The sequence below is a fragment of the Penaeus chinensis genome, chromosome 24 (assembly GCF_019202785.1).
Source record: "Penaeus chinensis breed Huanghai No. 1 chromosome 24, ASM1920278v2, whole genome shotgun sequence".
NCBI classification, from domain to species: Eukaryota; Metazoa; Arthropoda; class Malacostraca; order Decapoda; family Penaeidae; genus Penaeus; species Penaeus chinensis.
The window spans coordinates 21492653-21502652 of NC_061842.1; the positions used below are offsets into that span (position 1 = coordinate 21492653).

General features: G+C 47.7%; 1 protein-coding gene across 2 annotated transcripts in view; it reads left to right on the top strand.

The window, feature by feature from the left end:
- LOC125038086 (transmembrane protein 47-like) overlaps nt 1-10000 on the top strand; it is a 415038-nt gene that overhangs the window by 385270 nt on the left and 19768 nt on the right. The gene's annotated exons all lie outside the window — the stretch shown is intronic.

A 10000-nucleotide genomic window follows, 5' to 3' on the forward strand; every position in this document is an offset into this window, starting at 1 on the left:
GAGTGACCCTTGGCCTTGTATCCTCTGACAATGACCTTCCTTTGACCCTTCCCTCCCTTCCATCCCTGCACCCCCCCTCCCTCCTATATCTGCTCTTACAATAGCACGTACCTAATCCCCCCCCCCCCCCCACACACACGTACCCACACACACACACACACACCCCTCACACGTACCCACACACTACCACTACCCCCTACCGCTACCCCTTCCCCCTCACACGTACCAACACACTACCCCTACCCCCTACCGCTACCCCTTCCCCCTCACACGTACCTACACACTACCCCTACCCCCTACCGCTACCCCTACCCCCTACCGCTGCCCCTTCCCCTGCAACTCAGTGTCTTGCAAGCCCCTCGGTGTCACGACCACAGCGACCACTGGAAGAATATTCTGGTGCTTGGAGCTTAAAGTAGATTGGCTTGGAACTCCTTTCGTGGCGGTGTCAGACATGTTGAGAATCTATATCTCCTTTTTTTTTTCTTTTTGTTTGTTTGTGTTTTTTTTTCTGCGATACAAAAGGGTAAGATAGACTTTCCTTCTGGTTTTACTTATCACTCCCTCCCGATTTTCGTCTGTCTGTTTCTTATCCTTTTCTCTCTCTTCTCCTCTTCTCCCTCTTTCTCTTTCCCTTATTTCCCTTCCTCCCCCTTTCCCCTCTTTCCATCCTTCTTTTTCCCCACCTTCTTCCCTCTCTTTCCCCTCTCTCCCATTCCCCTCATCCCATCTCCCAACCTCCCTCCTTTTCCTTCCCTCCCTCCTTCTACCCACCCATGCCCCCCCTTCCTCCTCCTCCCTTTTTTCCTCTCTCCCTCTACCCGCCCTTTTCCCACCTCCTTCCCTCCCATTTCCTTCCTCCTATTGCTTCCCTCTCTACCTCTCCTCCCTCCCTCCACCCACCTTTTCCCCCCTCCCTCCCCGTCCCTTCCCTCCCATTCCCCTCCCTCCCTCTCTTCCTCCTCTCCCTCTCTCCCTCCCCTCCCTTCCCTTCCCTTCCCTCCCATTCCTCTCCCTCCCTCTCTCCCACCCCTTCCCTCCCTCCCTCCCTCCCCCTCCTTACCTCCCTCCCTCCCTCTCTCCCTCCCCCCCCCTCTCTCCCTCCCCCTCCCCCTCCCTCTCCCTCTCCCTCTCCCTCTCCCTCCCCTCCTTCTCCGCAACAAGAGACCGAAGGCGACGTAGGGTGTTGTCCCTGCCAGGCGCACGAGCCACTAAATCGCCAGGTCTGTGAGTCACCCTCTGACTGACCCGGTCCTTCCCGCCTCCTGCCTACCCCTCCTCTTTCTTTCTTTCTTCGCTTTCTTTCCTTCTTCTCCTTCTTTCTTTCTTTCTTTCTTTCTTTCTTTCTTTCTACCCTTTCTTTCTTTCTTCCTTTGTTCCCCTTTCTTTCTTTCTTCCTTTGTTCGCCTTCTTTCTTTTTTTCTTCGCCTTCTTTCTTTCTTTCTTTCTCTCTTTCTTCGCTTTCTTTCTTTCTTTCTTCCTTTCTTCGCCTTCTTTCTTTCTTTCTTTTTGTCTTCCTTTCATCGCCTTCGCCTTCTTGTCTCTTCTCTCTTCCTCTCTCCTCATCTTCGTTCTTTCCTCTTCCTCGGGTCATAATGTCATGTGTCTTCCCCCTCTTCCATTCTTTTCTTTTTTTTCGTCGGTCTCGTCTTTCATTCCTTCCTTCTTAAGTTTCAGCTTCATTCATCTCCTTCCTTTCCTTTTTCTTTATCTTCCACTTCCAATTCCATCATCTGTTCGTAAGTTTGTTTTTTTTCCCACGCACGCCCTCCACCCCCCCCCACCATCCCTTCTCCCATTGTCATTCCTCTACACCTCCTCCCCCTCCTCCTCCCCCTCCTCCTCCTCCTCCTCCTCTCTCCTCTCTACTCTCTTCTTCCTCCTCCTCCTCGCATTCCTCTCCTCCTCCTCCTCCTCCTCCTCCTCCTCCTCCTCCTCCTCTCTCCTCTCTACTTCCTCCTCTCTCCTCTCTCCTCTCTCCTTTCTCCTTTCTCCTCCTCCTCTCTCCTCTCTCCTCCTCCTCCTCCTCCTCCTCCTCGCATTCCTCTCCTCCTCCTCCTCCTCTTCCTCCTCCTCCTCTCTCCTCTCTACTTCCTCCTCCTCCTCCTCCTCCTCCTCCTCCTCCTCCCCCCTCTTCCTCAAATTCCAAATCTTGGAACGAGGCACTTTAGGAACATTAAGCCGAGTCTCCCCTTTGCAACCTGCGCGGAACTTTGCCTCATTGCAACTTGTTCCTGCAGCTAAGTTGGCCCCCATATGATGCCAGGAACCCGCCGATGTCGTTGCAGACGTTGCATAAGGGCCTTCCTGGGAGTGAATTTCGGGGATCGTGGGAGTTCAATGGGATGTTCGTTGTTGCAAGGTTGCAGAGGAGACGTGTTGCTTGTGCCCGATTTGATGGTAAAGGGTTGGAGGGGGAGGTGTGTTGTCCCTGTCGGAGTTTTGGTGTTGCAAGGGTGCAGGGGAGATGTGTTGCACTTGCCCGGGTTCATGTTGCAGGATTGCATATATGGGACAAGGAAGGAGCGATTGAATATGTATATTAAGGGGTTCAGTTCAGCTTAGAACGAGGGATGGGGTTCAATTCTGGATGCAGACCGGAGGTGGGGAGGGTGGGGGGTAAAATTGGGGTTTAGAATGTGAGAGGTTTAAGCTAGATTTAATTGATTAAGAGTTAGTTTAAGGTTAGATTCGGGCCAGATTACGAACAAGGGTAATGCCGATTCGACTCGAAAATTAGAAAGAAAAAAAAGAAAAAAAAAACACACACAATTAAAAGGAATGACTGATAACGCTCACCATCACCAAAGCTTACTGAAAAAAGAAACTTGCACTTTGCAGACGCAGGAACGCAGAACACGCCACACAAACACTAGCGTTGATGACAGGGGCCGGGAACGCGTGGCTTGATGAGAGGGTGTTTTGCGTGTGTGTGTGTGTGTGTGTGTGTGTGTGTGTGTGTGTGTGTGTGTGTGTGTGTGTTTTGTCTCTTTCTGTATATTAAGCGTACACATTTCTACATAAATTGCTCTACATATAGACACGTGTTTAAACAAGCCCCTGTATGCATCTACATATCTCGTTTGTATATCAACACCCCTGTACGTACATGTCTGTATATGAATTACAACACACGGGGGGAGGAAGGGTAAACGGGAGGATAAGAAGGAGGGAGAAAGAGAATGGGGAGGAGGAGAAGGAGGGGGAAGGAAAGGAAGAGGAGGGGGAAGGAAGGAAGAGGAGGGGGAAGGGAAGGAAAGTAAGGAGGAGGAGGGGAGAGAACGGAGAAAGGGAGAGAGAGAGAGAAGGGGAAGGGGAGGAGGAAGAAGGGAAAGAAAAGGGTTGGGGGGCGGGGGGTGTAAAGAGAGGGTCGTTAAACGCAAGGAGAATCGTGCGCCGCAGGAATTTCAAAATGCATAAACTAGGAAAGTTAGGGCGTTCTTTCATTCCCGATTTTAGGGTTCGAGGTCACGAAGGGACGGCGAGAGACCCCCCCCTCCTCCTCCACTCCCCCCACCAACCGCTCTCCCACCCCCTACCCCAATCCATCCAGCCTGGAATGGATAAGGGTTGGGATGAGGAGGGGGAGGGGGGAGGGGAAGGGGTAGGGCGCCGACGGGATGAGAATGAGGCGAGTGATGTGAAGGAATTATGTGATATAAGTGAGACATGTGATGTGGGGGAATTATATGATGAAAACGAAGGCAAGTGATGTGAGGGAATTATGTGATATAAACAAAGAAAATAACGTGAATGATGCAACAGAGACAATACGGAGGAATAATGTGATGTGAAAGAATTAAGTGCCATGAATAGATGGAATGATGCGAACAAATGAAGTTCTCTGACCAGTGTGCGAGTCTGGTGCAATGTGATTATTGCAATATCCATTTAATATCAAGTGCCAAGGCGCCGGATGCAAAACGAATTAACGCTTTCTCTCTTCACACACACACACACGCGAACATAACCCTCCTCCCCCTCCCCTTCGCACACACACACACGCGAACATAACCCCCCAACTCCCCCCTCCCCTCGCACACACACACACGCGAACATACCCCTCCTCTCCCCCCTCGCACACACACACACACACACACACACACACACACACACACACACACACACACACACACACACACACACACACACACACAAACACACGCGAACATACCCCTCCCCCCCTCCCCTCGCACACACACACACGCGAACATACCCCTCCTCTCCCCCCTCGCACACACACACACACACACACACACACACACACACACACACACACACACACACACACACACACACACACACACACTCACACACACGTTCACATCAGATTAATACTTCCCATTTTCACACCTCGATTCCCATGCCCAAATGCCCTTCCCGCCGTCACTTCACAAGTCCGAATCACAGAGCCACACTTCACATAACTCACTTCACGCGTTCACTTCACGCGTTTTGCATGTCGCTGCGTTTTGTTCACGTCTGTTCAATCTTCATGGCGATGGAGGGCGGGGATACCCAAAGGAAAAAAAAAGGGGAGAGAGAAAGAAACAGAAAAAGAAGAAAAAAAAGAGAGAATGAAAAAAGCAAAAGGGAAAAAAGGAAAAAAAAGGGAGAGAGAAAGAAACAGAAAAAAAGAGCGAAAGAAAAATGAAAAAAAAAGAAAAAGGAAAAAAAGGGAGAGAAAATAAAACAGAAAAAAGAGACAAAGAAAAAAGAAAAAGAAGAAAAAAAAAAAAGAAAAAAAAAGGAAACAGGTAAACGACTAAGGGGATATTGCTTCCAGTTGCCTTGGCGGGAAAACCTCGACGGCGGGGAAGCCTCTTCTTGTTCTCCTTCGTTTTTCTTTTGTTTTTGTTTTTGTTTTCTTTGTTTTTGTTCCGTTCTTTTCGGTGTTTGTGGTTTTGTTGTTGTTGTTTTTTGTTTTTGTTTTTTGTTTTGTTTTCCTGTTTTGCTGTTGTTTTCTTTTCCTTTTTTTTTTTGGTGTTTTTTATGTTATTATGTCTTATCTTGTTCTTTCTTGCTTTTCTTTTTGTTCTCATTCCTTAATTTTTTTTACATTTCGCTACGTTTTTTATTTCTTTCTTTGTTTCATTTTTATACTGACTATTTTTTTATTATTTTCTTTTGCAAAATTATTTTCCATCTTTCGTCATTTTCGTATTTCTCTTGTCATTATTATTTCTTACCTTTTTTCTACATATATCTTTAATGTTCTTATATCATACTTATTTATTTTTTTTTTTTTTTAATCGAACATCTCTATTATATATATAATTTTTATATATCTTGCATGCACACGTTCTATTAATATTTCTTATTCCTTGTTCTCCTGTCCTAGTTCTTGTTTACTATGCGCGCTATTCCCTCATTCTCTTAAACTTCCTCCTCCCCCTTCCTTTGTTCTCTCTTGGATTATTCCTCTCCGTTTCCTTTCATTTTTAGTCTCTGGTCTTTCGTGACGTCAGAGGGGGAGGAGCGAGGGGAGAAGAAGAGGGAGAGAGAGAGAGAGAGAACGAGACAGTTGAGTGGGGAAGTGAAGAGTGAAAAAGTTAAGGATGAGGAGAAGGGGAGAGGAAGATAGACCAAAAAAGATTGAGGGAAATACACGCGCGCGCACACGCATACGCGCACACGCATACACGCACACGCATACGCGCACACGCATATTTACACGCATACCCACACGCACGCACGCACGAACACACACACACACACACACACACACACACACACACACACACACACACACACACACACACACACACACACACACACACACACACACACACACGTATGCACATACACACATACACACATACACACATGCACACACACACGCGCGCGCTTATACAGAGCGAGAGGGCGAGCATGTCTACGTAAAAATGAAGACAGAATGTAGAAAGGGTGCCAGAAAGTTTGACAAATAGACAGACAAATTAATACTTACTTACATATTTAGATTAAGATGGGATAGTTGATGGACGATGAGAAGGGAAATTGGGAGAGAGGGAAGGAGAGAGAGAGAGAGAGAGAGAGAGAGAGAGAGAGAGAGAGAGAGAGAGAGAGAGAGAGAGAGAGAGAGAGAGAGAGAGAGAGAGAGGGAGAGAGAGAGAGGTGAAAGAAACAGGGGTCTAGCAAGCTAGGGACCTGAAGGGCCTTTTCTTCCCCTCCTCTATCTCGTCTCTCCATCCCCTTCCCCCATTCGTCCCTTTACTCCTCTGCCCTCCCTCCCTCCGTTCCTCACCCCTTCCTCTTTTCACCCCTTCCTCCTTCCCTCCTTTCCTCCCTCCCACCGTCCCTTCTTCCCCTTCCCTCCCTTCCCCTCCCCTCCCCTCCCCTTCCCTCCTTTCCTCCCTCCCACCGTCCCTTCCTCCCCGCTTCCTCCCTCCCTCTCTCCCTCCCTTCCTTCCCTTCCCCTCCCTTCTTCCCCTCCCCTCCCTTCCCCTCCCCTCCCTCCCTCCCTTCCTTCCTTCCCTCCCTCCCCTCCCCTCCCCTCCCTCCCTCCCTAACTCTCTCTCCTCTCCTTCCATCCGTCCTTTCGTCCCGAGCGCTCCATGTCTCGACCAATATTTCTCCGGGGACTGTAAATATCTGGCTCGAGAATCTTTTGGAAGTCGCCAGGGTATAAAAGAGAGAGAGAGAGAGAGAGAGAGAGAGAGAGAGAGAGAGAGAGAGAGAGAGAGAGAGAGAGAGAGAGAGAGATAGGGAAGGAGGGAGGGAGAGAGGGAGAGGGAGAGGGAGAGGGAGAGGGAGAGGGAGAGGAAGAGGAAGAGGATAACTGGGAGAAGAGAAAGAAAGAAAAAGAGGAAAGGAAAAAAGAAAGAGAAAATTAAGAGAGCGAACGAGAATTAAAAATAGAAAGAAGTGATTTAACTTGAGTAAAAGAGAGAAGGAAGGGGCGGGGGAAGGAGGTACACGGACCACGGTTGGCGGGGTGGGGGAGAGTGTGGTGGGGGAGGGGGAGAGTGGAGAGGGGAGAGTGGAGAGTGGAGAGGGGGGGGGGAGTGGCGTTCTGATGGGCAGGATATATAAAAACAGTCGTTCGCGAACCGCCGATCTGGTAAGCTGCTCGCGGAAAGTTCCCATGGCAACGTGATAAGGGCCAGGAGGTGGGTGGGGGGGAGGGGCGAAGAAGAAGAAAAGAAGAAGAAGAAGAAGAAGAAGAAGAAGAAGAAGAAGAAGAAGAAGAAGAAGAAGAAGAAGAAGAAGAAGAAGAAGTGGAGTAAAAGGGGGCGAAGATGGAACGATTAAGGAGGAAGTGGAAGTGAAAAAGGTGGAAGGAAGAAAAGCGTGTGGTGGAGGGAGGTAGAAGAGGAGGAGGAAAAGAAGAGTGTTAGGAAAATGAAGGTGGAGAAGGTGGAAGGGGAGGGGGGATACGAGAAGTGGAACAGAAGAGGAATAGAGGAATTAATGAAAGATGAATAAAACACAGAGGAAGAGGGTGGGAGAGAGAGAGAGAGAGAGAGAGAGAGAGAGAGAGAGAGAGAGAGAGAGAGAGAGAGAGAGAGAGAGAGAGAGAGAGAGAGAGAGAGACGGAGCGAATTTAAGGAAGGATGAGAGAAGGATTGGAGGAAGAAGTTGGAGTTGGAGTTCCAAAAGGATAAGGGGGAGAGGGGGGGGGGGGAGTTCACTATATCGCCCGGGGTTCAAGGGTGAGCTTGAGAGAGTGCAGCTCGATTGTTATGGATGGCAATTGTTTTTCTTTCTTTTTTTTTCTTCTTTTTTGAGAATTAAATGTTGTTTAGTTTAGCTTAGTGCAGAGAGAGAGGGAGATAGAGAGAGAGATAGAGAGAGATATATATATATATATATATATATATAGAGAGAGAGAGAGAGAGAGAGAGAGAGAGAGAGAGAGAGAGAGAGAGAGAGAGAGAGAGAGAGAGACAAAAAACAAAAAATCATAAAAAAACACGAGATAAAAAAAAAAAAGCTCCTTAGAAATCCTACATCATCTCATGCAAGTCACGAAAAACGCTTGAGCACCCCCTCCCTCCCCCCTGTAGCTGACCTCCGCACCTCACGGGCGTCGGAGTCGAACTGAGGGCGGCGGGCGGCGGCGACATCCGGGGAACGGCTCGCGTCGCGGGTTCGGGGAAACGGCGTAGATTTTGATGTGGGCGCCTTTATTTTGGGTGTTCGTTGTCTCTAATTGTCCTTTATTTTTGGTTGTTATTTTGGGTTGTGGTGCTGTTGTTATTTTCGGCGTTTTTATGGTGTTATTATTGGTACTGTTTGTACTATTACTACTGCGATTATTATCTTCATCTTCATCTTCATCTTCATCTCCATCTCCATCTCCATCTCCATCTCCATCTCCATCTCCATCTCCATCTCCATCTCCATCTCCATCTCCATTATCATTATCATTATCATTATCATTATCATTATCATTATCATCATCATCATCATCATCGGTATTGTTATAAGCGTTTTTTATTATTATTAACATCATCATCATTTTCATTTAACTACTATCTTTTATCATCATTTTATCCATCGTTTTTCATTACTCTTCTTGTTTTCTTGCATTATTTTTTTTTTATCGTTGGTGTTTTGTTTTTTTTTATGCCGTAGAAGCTTCATTGTCACCATCCAATTATCACCCTTTTGCTGCTGTCGGAAATATGGACGAAAATCCCGCCGTTTACCAAGTGACCAGGCAGCGGAGGATGGAGAAGGGGGGGGGGGGGGGGGGGGGGAGAGGGTCAATTTAGCCCCAGTAGATGTGTAATATTTATGTTTTAAAATTACGTCATTGTTAATATCGCTAATGCGTCAGACAACCGTATGGCAGACAAATCGTAATAAACTACAGTTGTATTCGAAGGGAGGAGGGAGGATGGATGAGGAAAGAGGGAGAGGAGGGGAGAGGGAGAAGGGAGGAGAGAGGAGGAAAGAGGGAGAAGGAAGAAGGGAGGAGAGAGGAGGGAAGAGGGAGAAGGGAGGAGAGAGGAAAGAGGAGGGGAGAGGGAGAAGAGAGGAGGGAAGAGGGAGAAGGAAGAAGGGAGGAGAGAGGAGAGAGGAGAGAGGAGGGTAGAGGGAGAAAGGAAGGAGAGAGGAGAGAGGAGGGAAGGGGGACAAGGGAGGATAGAGGAGGAAAGAGTGACAAGGAAGGAGAGAGGAGGAAAGAGGGAGAAAGAGAAGAGAGGAGAGAGAAGGGAAGAAGGAAGAGGGAAGGGAAGAGGGGATGAGGGTTCTAAAGCATCGACGTATTGTGCAAGCAATCGAGGATTGTGAATGTCCTGCAGCTATGGTGATTTATAGTGCATAACGTGTAGCGGCGTCACAGGGGCGGCGGCAGATAAATTGTGCGAGTGATGGGCGCCGAGGAAATGGAACCCAGAAGAGATTTGTTGAAAGAGATGGTTTTGTGAATTATGTGTCTGGGCAAGTCGGTGATTTTCCCCTTTTTTTTTCTTTTTTTTTTTCTTTCGTGTTTTTTTTTTCCTATCTTTCTTTCTTAAGTTCGTTCTCTGTGTTGCTTTCGATATTTGTTCACATGGAAACAAGGGGGGGGGGGAGAAGGAAAGAAAGGAGGAGGAGAAAGAGAACGAATAGGAAAGAGAGAGAGCTGGGAGAAGGAAGAGGAGATGAAGAAAAAGATAAATAGAGAGACAGGGCGATGACCAGACACAAGACTGCAAAAGCTGACAAAGCGGACTTTTGAATAATATGACGATAAAAAAGAAGACGAAAACGATGATAAATAGAACTTAAAGGAATATGACTATTCATTAAAAAATGACAAACACAGACATAAATACAACAAAACAGACACACAGAGAGCGAGTCATTCAGCAACCCGAATCACGAACGCAACTCTGGTTCAGTAAACAAGGCTGCATATCAAATATCTATCAGTTGGATGGCGAAAGGGGAGCTCGCATGCAGCGCGAAAACAGAGCTTAGCCACAGCGGACGAGCCGAAGATAGTTTGCGTGTGCGTGTAATTGCGTGTAGGTGTAATTGCGTGTGAGTGTAATTGCATGTGCGT